Source organism: Ovis aries, chromosome 1 (genome assembly GCF_016772045.2).
Source record: "Ovis aries strain OAR_USU_Benz2616 breed Rambouillet chromosome 1, ARS-UI_Ramb_v3.0, whole genome shotgun sequence".
Taxonomy (NCBI): Eukaryota; Metazoa; Chordata; class Mammalia; order Artiodactyla; family Bovidae; genus Ovis; species Ovis aries.
The window spans coordinates 235,467,232-235,481,782 of record NC_056054.1 but is presented as its reverse complement, the minus strand read 5'-3'; the positions used below and the strand labels follow the sequence as shown (position 1 = coordinate 235,481,782).

At 37.9% G+C, this 14,551-nt stretch overlaps 1 non-coding gene across 1 annotated transcript; it reads left to right on the top strand.

The window, feature by feature from the left end:
* Nucleotides 1-1,112: 1,112 nt before the first annotated feature.
* Nucleotides 1,113-1,219, top strand: LOC114111176 (U6 spliceosomal RNA). Its single transcript, XR_003587272.1, has one exon. It is a non-coding gene; the product is annotated as a U6 spliceosomal RNA (small nuclear RNA).
* Nucleotides 1,220-14,551: the final 13,332 nt, after the last annotated feature.

The following is a 14,551-nucleotide window of genomic DNA, read 5'->3' as shown; positions in this document are numbered from 1 at the left end:
GTCCAGTGTCTTCCCCTGCAAGAGAGCACACACTCTTAACTAAAAATAAGGCCTCTGTTCCTTTAAGAGATTCCCCAAGAGCTGATAAGATTATAGTAATCACATCAAGTTTTAGTTGTGATAAAAATGTCATTCTAGCAATTTTTTTTCTTTTTTATATTACCTATGGGAAAACCTGAAGTATAAGTTTATCAGTTAAATTACAACAGAAGTTATTTGTGACAAAACATGAATTTGGGTGATCCTTCAATAGTCTCTTATCTCTTTGGGAAAACAGTTCAATAGGGCACAGGTTTTACCCTGTGAGTAACAAGCAGCACTTAATTACAACAGACAGAATGGGAGCAATGTTATTTACACTGCAGTTACCTGAGTTCTCCAATGATAACTTTTACTTAATTGCTGTCAGCTCAGCAATGGGGTCTTGGGAGAGTAATGAGGCTTGGGTTCTCGTCATTTCTACTTTTTATTTACCTGTTGTGAAGATTTGCTTAAATTTTTGAGGCCATATTTTATCATGTAAAATGACTGTGCTCATTTCTTTGAAATAAATTCTTTAGACAATTTAAGATGAATATGAAGACATAATTTATATTTTAAAATATTCTCAAACTTACTGCAAAACAAATCTGAAAAAAATCATTCTGTTGACTTGTACATTAGCAAAGAGATAAGACTCAATTCCACCTTCAGAGATGACACTTAATTTTAAAGTATGTAATTCTGAAATAAACTTTTTCAGATTTATTCTAACTATCTGTAATGTCTGTTTTATTGGTGAATATTAAAGGGTGATGCAAAAAATGATTCATGAATTTTCCCACAGTGAACAACAAATTTGGCAGGTGTCTTCCTGGGTACCAGGTAGGAATAAAAATAACAAATTGGAAAATATTTCATGGAGGAGGTGGGAGTTCGTGGATTAGAAGACTTTTCTCTGTTAAAATCATGCTTTTCTATTGTTTGAACTTTCTAAAATATGTGTTTGGAGTTTTTTAAAAAGAAAACAAAATTTTAGAAAAGAATATAAGGTAAATTATTTACATAATTGACACAAATTGATATGGTTTTAAATTAAGTAATGTTACAAACATCTAAAAATAATAAATGCCATGCCCACTTCAGTAGCACATGCACTAAGCCTGGAACTATACAGACAAGACTGGCATGGCTCCTGCACAAGGATGACACATAAACTTGTGAAGCGTTCCATATTTTCTGGTGTTGGGAAAGTTGGCTGCATGTAAATCAATGTAGTTAGAGCATGCCCTCACACCACGGACAAAAATAAACCCAGAAATGGCTTAAAGACTGAAGTATAAGATACCAAAAAACTTTTAGAAGAGAACATAGGCAAAACATTTTTGGACATAAATCGTACCAATGTTTTCTCAGGTCAGTCTCCCAAGGTAACAGAAATAAAAGCAAAATAAGAAAATGGGACCTAATTAAACTTATAACCCTTTGCACAGCAAAGAAAACCATAAATAAAATGAAAAGAGAACCTACAGACTGGGAGAAAATATTTGCAAATGATGTGACTGACAAGGGCTTAATTTCCAAAATACACAAACAATTCATATAACTCAATGACAACAACAACAACAAAACACCCCAATCAAAAATTGGGCAGAAGACCTAGATAGACATTTCTCCAAAGAACACATACAGATGGCCAATAGGTGAAAGATACTCATCATCACTAATTATTGGAGAAACACAAATAAAAACTACAGTGAGTTACTATTTCAGAATGACCATCATTAATTAGTCTACAAATAACAAATGCTGCAGAGGGTGTGGAGAAAAAGAAGCGCTCCCACATAGTGCAAACCACTATAGAAAATAGCACAGGTGTTCCCCAAAAACCTTAAAGTAGAGTTACTTTATGATTCTGCAATTCCACTCCTGGGCATAGATCTGGACAAAACTATAATTTGAAATGATATATGCACACCTATGTTCATAGCAGCACTAGTCACAATAGCCAAGACATGGAAATAACCTAAATGTCCATCAAGACATGGAAATAACCTAAACGTCCATCAATAGATAAATGGATAAAGACGTGTGTGTGTGTGTGTGTGTATAAGTTAATATATTGTAACACACACATACACAAAGGAATACTAATCAGCTATAAAAAAGAATGAAATAGTGACATTTGCAGCAACATGGATGATGAATCTAGAGATTATGATACTAAGCGAAATAAGTCAGAGAAAGGCAAATACCATATGATATCACTTATATGTGGAATCTAAACTATGACAGAAAGGAACTTATCTATGAAACAGAAACAGACTCACCGATATAGGAAACCGATTTGTGGTTGCCAAGGGGATTACGGGGTGGGAGAGAGATGAACTGGGAGTTTGGGATTAGCAGATGCAAACTATTATATACAGAATGGATAAACAATAAGGTCTTACTGTATAGCACATGGATCTGTGTTCAATATTGTGTAATAAACCATAATTGAAAATAGTATGAAAAAGAATATATATATGTATAACTGAATCATTTTGCTGTATAGCAGAAACTAACAGCATTGTAAATCAACTATACTTCAATAAAATAGATTTTAAAAATAAAATTAAAGTTAAAAACATAAATGTCAAGAATGAAAATAATTCAATATAGACTCACATATTCAATTTTTTCTTCTAAGGACAATAAGTAGTTAGCTGAAAACTGAAATGTTTACTGGTTTCCTTCATTTTCTTAGAATTTTCTGTACAAAGGAGGTTAGAACTTGTCATAACAAATATACTTTGATGATTTTATCTGCTTTCATTAATTAGGCCCTGATTTTAATATTTTTGATTTCTGTAAGTCCAAGAAAATGACAAACAGAAAAAAGTAAACACAGAAAAGGTGTTGCAAAGATCCCCTAGAGGAGGAAATGGCAAGATTCTAGTAAAACCTTTGTCTTCCTAATAATTAACAATCTTTGCTAAATTAAATGATTTCACCTAATCAACTTTGGCATCAAGCCAGAAATGAGTACTGACTGGGAACTAACAAAGCAGACAGAGGTACATGCATACAACACGAGTATATGTTTTAGAGGTGGGATGTGAAGGAAGATAGGAAATAACGGTGATGGAATCTGAAGAAAACCAGAAGGTTGGCAAAGCGGCAGCCTGTAGGCACTAAGGCCAAGGTGGGTGTGCAGGGAGGTGTTGAGTGAATGAAAGGTTTCTCTCTGGGAAAGAAAGAGGAAGATGGTTGTACGATGGCTGAAAATTTGAAAATCCTTAGATTCTCTCCAGGTCAGCTCAATGGTCACGAAAAGCATTTTAGATATTTTCGCACTCAATTTACCTTAAGTATGTCACTCAGTTATGTCTGACTCTTTGCAATCCCTTGGACTGTAGCCTGCCAGGCTTCTCTGTCCATGGAACTTTCCTGGCAAGAATACTGGAGTGGGTAGCCACTTCCTCCTCCAGGGGATCTTCATGACCCAGGAATGGAACCCTCATCTCTTGAGTCTCCTGCATTGGCAGGCAGATTCTTTACCCTTATCACCACCTGGGAAGCCCATCTTAAGTATGTTAATTCAAAAAAGGCTTCAGTTAACCAAACTTGAAATTTATTAATCTAAAAAGAAATTTACAGCCTCTTTCAGTTTGTATCCTGAAAGATATAGAGCAAAATTTTTCTCACTCAAAATTCCAATATCCTCAAACAGGAGCTATGCCGAGAGAGATTTTTGTAGCCATCAAGATTCTGGAGTAGTGCTCTGATTATCTATTGCTGTGGAACAAACTACCCCAAAGTCACTGGACGAAAACAACAATTATTCATGTTGCTCATGAATCTGCAGCTTGGAGAGAGCTCGTGAACTGCCAGCTTGGTGGCTGAAAGGTTAGAGTAACTCAGTGATTAGGGGCTGGAATCATCTGAACTCTCTTTCACTCATAAGTCTGGGGGTTGATGCCAGCTGTTGGCCAGGACCTCATCTGGGATTGTAAGCTAGAACATGTGCACCTGCCCTCTCCCCTGGGACTTGTCGGCTTCCTCAGAGGATGGTGGCTGGGCGCGAAGACTCACTCCTAGCCCAAAGGACAGGTAACAGGAGCTACAAGCTTCTCGAGTCTTTGGAGTGAGGAGCTGGCACAGTGTCACTTAAGCTGTTTTCTATTAATCAAACAGTCACAGAGCACATGACTAAGGAGAGAGACACCGTCCACACCTCTCAATGGGAGATCACCGCCACAGATAGCAACCCCACTGGCATTCTCTCAAGGATTAAGTTGACAATTTTCCAGAGCAATCTAAAATTATATCCTGTTACTCAATAAATTGTCCAGATATGGGTTGATGAGGGCTTCCCTGATAGCTCAGTAGGTAAAGAATCTGCCTGCAATGCAGGAGACCCCAGTTTGATTCCTGGGTTGGGACAGTCTGCTAGAGAAGGGATAGGCTAATCACTCCAGTATTGTTGGCCTCACTTGTGACTCAGCTGGTAAAGAATCCCCCTGCAATGCAGGAGACCTGGGTTGGGAAGATCCCGTGGAGAAGGGAAAGGCTACCCACTACAGTATTCTGGCCTGGAGAATTCCATGGACTGTATAATCCATAGGGTCACAAAGAGTTGGACATGACTGAGTGACTTTCATTTTCATGGGCTGAGAAGACAATATGCAAATTATTTTAGTACTTAAAAGCTCTAAAGACCAGAGTTCAAAGTCACTGGATACATTTCACCTGATTAAGGCCTCATGAAAGCAAAGGTGTTAATCTCAGTTGCGTCCAACTCTTTGCAACCCCATGTACTGCAGCCCACCAATCTCCACTGTCCATGAAATTCTCCAGGCAAGAATACTGGAACAGGCAGCCATTCCCTTTGCCAAGGGATCTTTCCGATCCAAGGATCAAACCCAGATCTCTGGCAACCATCTCTTTACCTTCTGAGTCACCAGGGAAGCCATTAAGGTCTCATGCAGTTCAGTTTATTAAGGTGTTAAGCAAAATATTTCATTGTAATATTAATTATTAAGTGAAGCCATGCTTCAAGCTGCATAATCTGATTTTTATGGTATCTGAGAGTTTAGAATAGTAACTACCAAGCTCACATCATAAGGGGTTTGGACATCATCCACCCTTGGGATGATGTTACAGACATCTTTCATGCAGGAGACATAGGAAACTTGGGTTTGATCTCTGGGTTGCAAAGATCCCCTGGAGGAGGAAATGACAACCCATTCAGTATTCTTACCTGGGAAACCCCAGGGACAGAGGAGCCTGGACAGCTACAGCCCACAAGGTCACACAGACTCAGACACAGCTGAGCACACATGTACACACATCCTCTAAACTAATTCTTGGTGGTTTCTATTTCCTCAGAACTTGGAAGATTATTAGAGATGAATGTTGACTAGCTGCAAAAGGGAAGAGAAATGAGAGATGGCCAGTGAGCTGATAGGATATTGTTAGCTGATCTCAGGATACGGAAGAGTCATCCTGAAGTATTTTCCTGCAGTGTTATCCTTTCAGAGAAGACAAGATCTTTTGGATTTAGTCACTGTGATTCCTGGAATCATTGGCAGGCGTTTTCTCCAATGACTGTTCTTTACATAGAGTTGTCGGCTGAAGACAAGATCTAGATATGCAGGATACTCATCCCCTCACATGTCTGTAGCTGTAAGATGGAAGCACAGATTTATTCATCTCAAATCTTAAGCTAATTTGTTAACGCTACTTATACTGTATCTGACTAGAAAATATGGAAACTAATTCATTCAATCCAAAAAATTTTACCCATAATTATAAAAATGACTGTTTTCTGATATTACAGGGTACTCTGGTACCCTGATACCCAAAGCTAAGCATCTTTTCTTCTTATATCTCAGGTTTCAAGATGTATATTAATCATAATTATTGATTGAAAGTGAAGTGAAGTCACTCAGTTGTGTCCAACTCTTAGCGACCCCATGGACTGTAGCCTACCAGGCTCCTCCATTCATGGGATTTTCCAGGCAAGAGAACTAGAGTGGGGTGCCATTGACATACCATTCATTTAAAAAGTATGTATTGATTACATATAGGTATCTGGCACTCTTGTAGATGCTTAGGATACATCAGTGAATAAAAAAATGACACTGCCTCTTGGAACTTATATTCTGGCAGGGAGAGACAGATAATAAATAATAAATGTATAATATAAATATTTTTATTTTAAATTTATTATTATTTATTTTTATTAAATATATTTGTATATGATATATACTGGTTATTATCTGTTTTTTCCTCTCCTCAAATTTATTCTCTTCAGGAGCTGCAAATTATTTTAAAATATGTAATGTGGATCAGTGGTTTATATTCATCATTACCAGAGACTTCCACATTGCATGAAACAATAAATCCTGGAGGAATCCTATAGCAAGCTTTTTCTTTTTTGAATCTCATGATATATTTCAGTCTAAAACACTTTTAAAGCAATGTTTGTAGCAATCAGTAACAACCACCTACTTAAGTATCTTTAATGTTGGCATTTAAAAGGGAAGTAAGTCATTGGCTTGTCGGCCCAGTGATGCTTGAGTAATGATGATGATTTAGGCAAACACAAATCATGCTTCTCATTGGATTGTCAGATATACAAAAAAAAAAAAAGAAATTAAATAATCTTTCATGATGTTAATTTATTGTTTTTCTTCCTATGTTCCCCTCTCCTCCCTCTCATTTCAAGCAGTTTGCCGTCATGTCTTCCTTGCATCTGGAGCACAGCCAAAACCCATTCAGGAAATTATGCTGTTTACTACTCTAGAACAACTTTTAAGAAGATTAGCAGGTATCTGGGAAAAATATGGCAGAGTTGAGGTGGGAAAAAGGAGGGGTGAGATATGAGTTTGATTGCTCTTTAGGCCAAACATGTTGGGTGCCCTTTGATGCCATGCCAACAGAAAATAATCTGACTTGAAAGAGAAGTGGTTGAGCATTGCCAAGGCAGGTAGGACCATAAGCAGCCTTGACAAAGATGCCTGTGCCCCCTGGAATGGCACAGAAATGGCAGGGGACTGAGGATGTGAAGGTCTCTGTGAGCGAATAAACCAATGATGATGCAAGGTAACCAAGGATGGGATGAGTCACAAGTTGACTGGGGCAGAGCAATCAAGGATATGGATAACCAATGGCTGAATGGACTTGCTGCATCTCATCCACGTAGGCACTGCAAATATCACAGATTTGTGGATAAATGAGAGTGAAGGACACCTTGCAAGATATAGATTATAGTCTGAGTTTTATTCCTTTCTCCCCTTGACAGTCAGACAAAAGAGGTAATTGAAATAAAATTAAGTGGAGCTTTAGAAAAGAAAGAATATTATATTTATTATACTCCTGAGATTGTAAAGTAAGACATACTCATACTTGATGACAGTAACCTTTGTGTTGATATTCCTCAAGAGTCTGAGTTATGTGATGGAAAGTCCAGTGCTTCACTGAGCTTGAAGATCCCAAGCAATTTCCAAAGAGGCACTACAATGGATAGTTGTCACTTCTACCCATTAGAACATGACTGGAAGAAAGCAGGCTGAAAATGCAACAAGTGTTAATTATGTGAAAGACACAGAAAACCAGAAACTCCCTTCAGCTCTGCAATCTTTGAATGCTGGAGCCAAGGCTTTGCTCTTCATGACCTGCATTCAATACTGTGACCCTCATTCTCTCAGCTCTCCAAACTCTTTGGTCAGTAATCCCTAAACATTCAGAGCCTTACACTTGATCCTCTTGGCTCTGAATTTTCCTTCCTCTGGTACTCTGAGAGCAGCAATTGTAATTTCTGTAGACCAGGAAGGTGAAGCTGTCATTCAACTTTTTCTTTCCAAGTTCTCCCCTTTCTACTGTAAGAAACACTTTCCATTATGAACCCTCAATATCTTCCCAGAAAGCATTAACAAGTTTCCTCTCTGGAATTCTGTCATAAAATTCCTCTTTCACAATCAGCTTATCATTTCTGCCTAAGCCTGATGTGAATGCATACAGATACTCTAATAACCATGGATTGTACTAGTGCCCTGTGGTACAGTTTATCCTGTATTAAGTATCCTGTATTAAGTGCATGATATACGAAAGTGAAAAGTGAAAGTGAAGTCGCTCAGTCATGCCCGACTCTTTGTGACCCCGTGGACTGTAGCCTATCAGGCTCCTCCGTCCATGGGATTCTCCAGGCAAGATATTACTTTTCCTCTTGGATCAGTCCTTTTAGTTTTCTTTCCACCCAGACTTTGGTTTACTTGTGAACTCTAACCAGCTTTTGCTTTTGTTTGGCTTTATCTATTTTTCACTACCCATGGAGGCAGATGCTGGCAGATTTTCCAGATACCACTCACTCATTTTATCTTTCACTAATGGCGTGCTTGTGGTTCATGGGGTCACAAAGAGTCAGACACGACTGAGCGACTGAACTGAACTGAACTGAATCAATAACCTATGCAACCTCTTTACCCTAAGCACTCAGCATATAGAAACAAATGGTTGATAACACTGGCCATCTGAAAACAAAACAGCGAATAGTTTTATTTCTCATTGAGAAAAGAAAATAGCCTAGAAACAGTAACAGTGACAATGAAAGAGTCAAGAAAGGGCGGAAAGTGATTATGACGTCTTGTAGGAAGATGGGTGGATGATGCAAAGAGAGAACGAAAACTCGGCTTCTGTCCCTCCTTCTCTGTAGATACAATCTCCCACTGGGTGCCATCTATCATGTGACTTTATTCTAGAAGGTTTTACTGGTAGAAACAAACACCAGGAGTTGTCCAGATAGATCATCATTCCTCTTAATAGAATTAACTCTTTAGTGATGTTCTCTGAGTTTGGCCCAAACTCAATTGGCCAGAATAGTTCCACTGTGACTTATTTTTTTCCAGCAACTTCTCTCTCTTTCCATTTTCCATAATTTAATATCATTGGTTACTTTGTAAATAGTTTATTGATATTTCAGATAAATGTTTGCTCTTTTCCAATATTTATAGGTTTTAGCATAGTAACAGCAAGTGCGAGGTTTTCACTGATGAACCAGAGAGTCTGGAATACCAAAACCAGTTATAGTATTAGAACTTCAGGTTCCCTGGGTTTGATTTGATACCATATCATTTTCTGCCTTTGGGCAGTAGAAGGGTAATATATCTACTCTGAGAGGGAGCAGTGGAACCCAATGTGGGGGAAGCATGTAATAGCAACACAAATGACAAGAGTTTAGTGAAAATTTCTTCTGCTAAAGGACAGAGCAAAGAAACTGGCAGGTGCTTACAATTAATTCCAAAGCTTTTGTACAAGCTAGAGTTGAATTTTAAATCTCTTACTCAGAAGAGTCAACAACATGACACCATCAATAATTCATCATTTTTAAAAATGTCTTACAAATATTCAATGGAGCACCAGTTTGGAAATAGAGAAATATGGATTCTCTTCCTATTTTAATATTGGCTAACTGCGATTTTAAGTTTTCTATCCTTCAGTTTCCTGATATTTAAAGAGGAGTCATTTACTATTTTATGAGACTATGTTCATATGCCAAAGCCTTTGACTGTGTAGATCACAACAAACTGTGGAAAATTCTTCAAAAGATGGGAATACTAGACCACCTGATCTGCCTCCTGAGAAACCTGTATGCAGGTCAAGAAGCAACAGTTAGAACCAGACATGGAACAATAGGCTAGTTCCAAATAGGGAAAGGAGTACATTAAGGCTGTATATTGTCACCCTGCTTATTTAACTTGTATGCAGAGTACATCATGAGAAATGCTGGACTGGATGAAATACACGTTGGAATCAAGATTGCTGGGAGAAATATCAATAACCTCAGATATGCAGGGGACACCACTCTTATGGCAGAAAGCGAGGAAGAACTAAAGAGCCTCTTGATGAAAGTGAAAGAGGACAGTAAAAAAGCTGGCTTAAAACTAGACATTCATAAAACTAAGATCATGGCATCTGGTCCCATCACTTCATGGCAAATAGATAGGGAAACAAAGGAAAATAGTGACTTTATTTTGGGGGGGTTCCAAAATCACTGCAGATGGTGACTGCAGACATGAAATTAAAAGATGCTTGCTCCTTGAAAGAAAAGCTATGACAAACCTAGACAGCATATTAAAGAGCAGAGACATTACCTTGCCAACAGAGGTCTGTCTACTCAAAGCTATGGTTTTTCCAGTAGTCATGTATGGATGTGAGAGTTGGACAGTAAAGAAAGCAGAGCACCAAGAATTGATGCTTTTGAACTGTGGTGTTGAGAAGACTCTTGAAAGTCCCTTGGACAGCAAGAAAATCCAACCAGTCCATCCTAAAGGAAATCAGTTCAGAATATTCATTGGAAGGACTTATGCTGAAGCTGACACTCCAATACTTTGGCCACTTGATGCGAAGAACTGACTCGTTTGAAAAGACCCTGATGCTGGAAAGATTGAAGGCAGGAAGAGAAGGGGACAACAGAGGATGAGATGATGGGACGGCATCACTGAGTCAATGGACATGAGTTTGAGTAAGCTCTGGGAGTTGGTGATGGACAGGGAAGCCTGGCATGCTGCAGTCCATGGGGTCCTAAAGAGTTAGACTCGACTGAGCGACTAAAGTGAACTGAATGTTTATATTTTGTGTTAATTGTAGGGCACTTATTTTAATATGTTTATAAACAATTTGTACTTTGACTTTAGTTTACTATTTCTTATGAAAAATTGCTGGGCATTTTTCTACATGTGTTTTTTTTTTCTTATTTTGCATAATGGGTCTAAACATCTTTCCACCTAGCCAATATGTGAATATTCACAGTTAACAAAAATTTAAAATTATGATATAGTCAGTGAAGGTGTTTTACTTGCAGAGGCACAACCATACTACATCACTTACAGAAGACATACTCTGAGATGATTAAATAGCTGTTTTATTCTTTGATAGATGTTAATTAGTACCACCTGACAAGTGCTATTGAAAACGAACAAGATACAAATAAAACAGGAAACATAATTTTTCTTTCAAAAGAATAGAAGCCACATATTTTCAACAGAATTGCCTTACTTTCTATAATAAATGTGGTGTGTGCTAGAGAAATGTACCTGGAGGATGTTTATTTTTGCTTCATTGACATAAGATCTCTGACTGGCTAATGAGTTCTGCCCAAGACCAGATGCAATATTGGAACTTCAAGTTGTTTGTTACAGTAGTCTAGAGAAGGTTTTGTATCCTAGTAATCACATATATGTGTAATTATATATATATATACATATATATATATATACACACAGCCTTGTCATTATATATATGTGTGTGTGTGAAATATATGTGTGTATGTGCGTGTGTGTGTGTATATATATATATATATTTGCACACATAAATTCTACAATAATTTATTGAGTGGTAGGTATGATGTGTTTGAGGGCTTCCCTGATGGCTCAGCAGGTAAAGAATTGCCTGCAGTGCAGGAGACGCAGGAGATTCAGGTTCAATTCCTGGGTCAGGAAGATACCCTGGAGGAGGAAAATGGCAACCTACTCCAGTATTTTTGCCAGAAGAACTCCATGCACAGAGGACACTGGCAGGCTATAGCCCAGGGATCGCAAGAGTCAAACGCAACTGAGTGATTGATGCATGCACGCACACACAGATGATGTGTTTTATGACAATTTCAAGATGCAAATATACATTTTCATGATCCTTGGTACAGAATCAATAAGCTCCTCCATTTTTTAATAAACATGTTTCCCTTTTATCATGAACAAGTGAAATCTGTTTATATCTATATTAGAAACAATTGTATTCCATTTTCTATGGCAGAAAATAAAACAAATAAACAGATGTTTCCCTTTTATCATGAACAAGTGAAATCTGTTTATATCTATATTAGAAACAATTGTATTCCATTTTCTATGGCAGAAAATAAAACAAACAGTAACTAAAACAAGATATTTCCATCTCACATTAAATAAGTCTAGAAGAGATAGTATAGATATCACGGAAGCTCGAAACATCAGAAACTCAGGCACCTTGTAATTCCCTGAACTCCTTCTCTTTGGTATAAGCCTCATCCTCATGCTTCAATATGCCTGCTAGCCATCTATGTCAATAGCCATCTATGTCATTATTCCAGGGAGCAAGATGGAGGAAAAAGAGAAGAAAGATACAGCCATTCTCTCACAGGAGATCACCTGGAAATCCTCACTCAAATTTTTTGCTACCATACCACTGATGATAACTTAGTCCCATAGTCATATTTAGCTGCAAGGGAAGCACCTAGCGATGTGTTAAGGTAAACGTAAGGATTCTGTTACTAACGAAAAAGGGAGGTAAGAGATATTGGGAAGCCACTAGCCATCACAGCTACCATAGAAAGTCATGTTTATATATATGTATGTATATATATATATATATATATATGTGTGTGTGTGTGTGTATACATATATATATACACACACATATATTACACACAGAGATATATGTATATAGAAATATCTGTGTGGAGAAATATGTATATGAAGAAATAGATTGTCCTGAGATACTCAATAACCCTATATCACCCAATACATCTGCATAAATATTCATTGATATGTTCCCTTAAATATACACTTTATAAAGATGTTTCTCAGTTGAGAATAGTGTGCCTGATAATTGGGCTTATTTACATTGTAAGTAACATTTTGAGGTAAAGATTCTGTTAGTGCAGAAAACAGACAACCAAGTCTAAGTCATAAAATTTTTCATGTCTAAAAAATTAGCTAATAGAAAGGATATAAGGAAAATGGTACAGGTTAACCTGAGTGGAAAAAAAGAATCAACTCCTTACTGTATATTACACTATGGGATTTATTATTTTATGGTACAACTTGGAGTTAAATCTATGAATGTGTTTATTCAATGTTCTGACCTCAGATTCAGAGTCCACTGACAACTGCTGCAAGTTTATTCAGCAGAAACTGAGCAAGATGCTTTTAATTATGATTTCTTATTTAAAAGTCACACAATTCTGGAAGGTGCCACTAGATTGTATGGTTAATGTATAAATCACAGCTGAGAGACCTTAGCTACACTAGGCAAGGTGACACACATCAGCAGAAAGCTGGAGTGCAAACCAGACCCTCTAACACCATGTAGTTTTTTTTTTTTTATCCTTGATCAAACTGCTGCTCCAGTAAATGATGATTCTAATTTTGAGCATCTAAAGAAGAGATATACATACAAATCTCAGGCTCCAAACTATGAGACACAATGATGAGTGTCTGAAGTCTTAAAATAGTTGATGTTACAATGAGCTGCCTTTATTCTGTAACAAAACATAACATTCTTGAGGCACAAGTGGCTATAATCCTGGTTGCAAATATTGAAAAGTTAGAGGAGAGAAAAGTAATTTACAATAGAGACTTGAAGTAATAAAGAATAAAAATGCCTTATTCAGTATGTCTCATTCAAGGATATTAGAAAGCTGTATAAGTCCATAGAGCATAGATTAACAAACTTTGTAAAGAGTCAGATAGTAAATATTTTAGGGTTTGCAAGCCTATATAGTTTTGGTGGCATATTCTTTGTTTGCTTTGTTTGTTTGCAATTCTTTAAATGTAAAACAGATTTAGATCAGCTCTGACCCCTTGAATGTAGTTTACCAATTCTTACGTAGTGAAATAACTACTTTTATGCTCAAAACAACAGCAAAAATCAAACTTCTTGGCTTTGGTGAAAAGGTTGATTGGAAAGTTAATGCTTTCCACCTAACCCATAGCAAAACCATAATATTGATATCAAGAGTGGCAAGAGACCACTTGCTTCTGCACTGTGCTGTGTGCTAAGTCACTCCAGGCATACCCGACCCTCTGTGACCCCATGGACTGCAGCGCACCAGGTTCCCCTGTCCACGGGATTCTCCAAGCAAGAATATTGGAGTGGGTTGCCATTTCCTCCAGGTTCCCAAACTGGAGCCTTTAGCTCATGGTTTAGCGCAATTGCAAGAGCCATCCTCTGAGCTGCCCACTATTTTACAGCTCTTTCTGCAAGAAGAGAGATGCAGACTTGGAAAATTAAACTAATCAATCAAGGTGAGAGAGACTTCCAACAAATGGGGGGGGGGGGTGTAATAGAGAATTAAAGGGAACCATGTGGCTTTCATTATTCTTCCTACTCAGAACTTAACCCCTTAGAGTAGTATATGATTGTCTTAGTAATTATGAGGACTTGTGAAAGGTGTATTTGACCAAGGCTATGGTGTTTCCAGTAGTCATGTATGGATGTGAGAGTTGGACTGTGAAGAAAGCTGAGTGCCAAAGAATCGATGCTTTTGAACTGTGGTGTTAGAGAAGACTCTTGAGAGTCTCCTTCAACCAGTCCATTCTAAAGGAGATCAGCCCTGGGTGTTCTTTGGAAGGACTGATGCTAAAGCTGAAACTCCAGTACTTTGGCCACCTCATGCGAAGAGTTGACTCATTGGAAAAGACTCTGATGCTGGGAGGGGTTGGGGGCAGGAGGAGAAGGGGACGACAGAGGATGAGATGGCTGGATGGCATCACCGACTCGATGGACATGAGTCTGAGTGAACTCCGGGAGTTGGTGATGGACAGGGAGG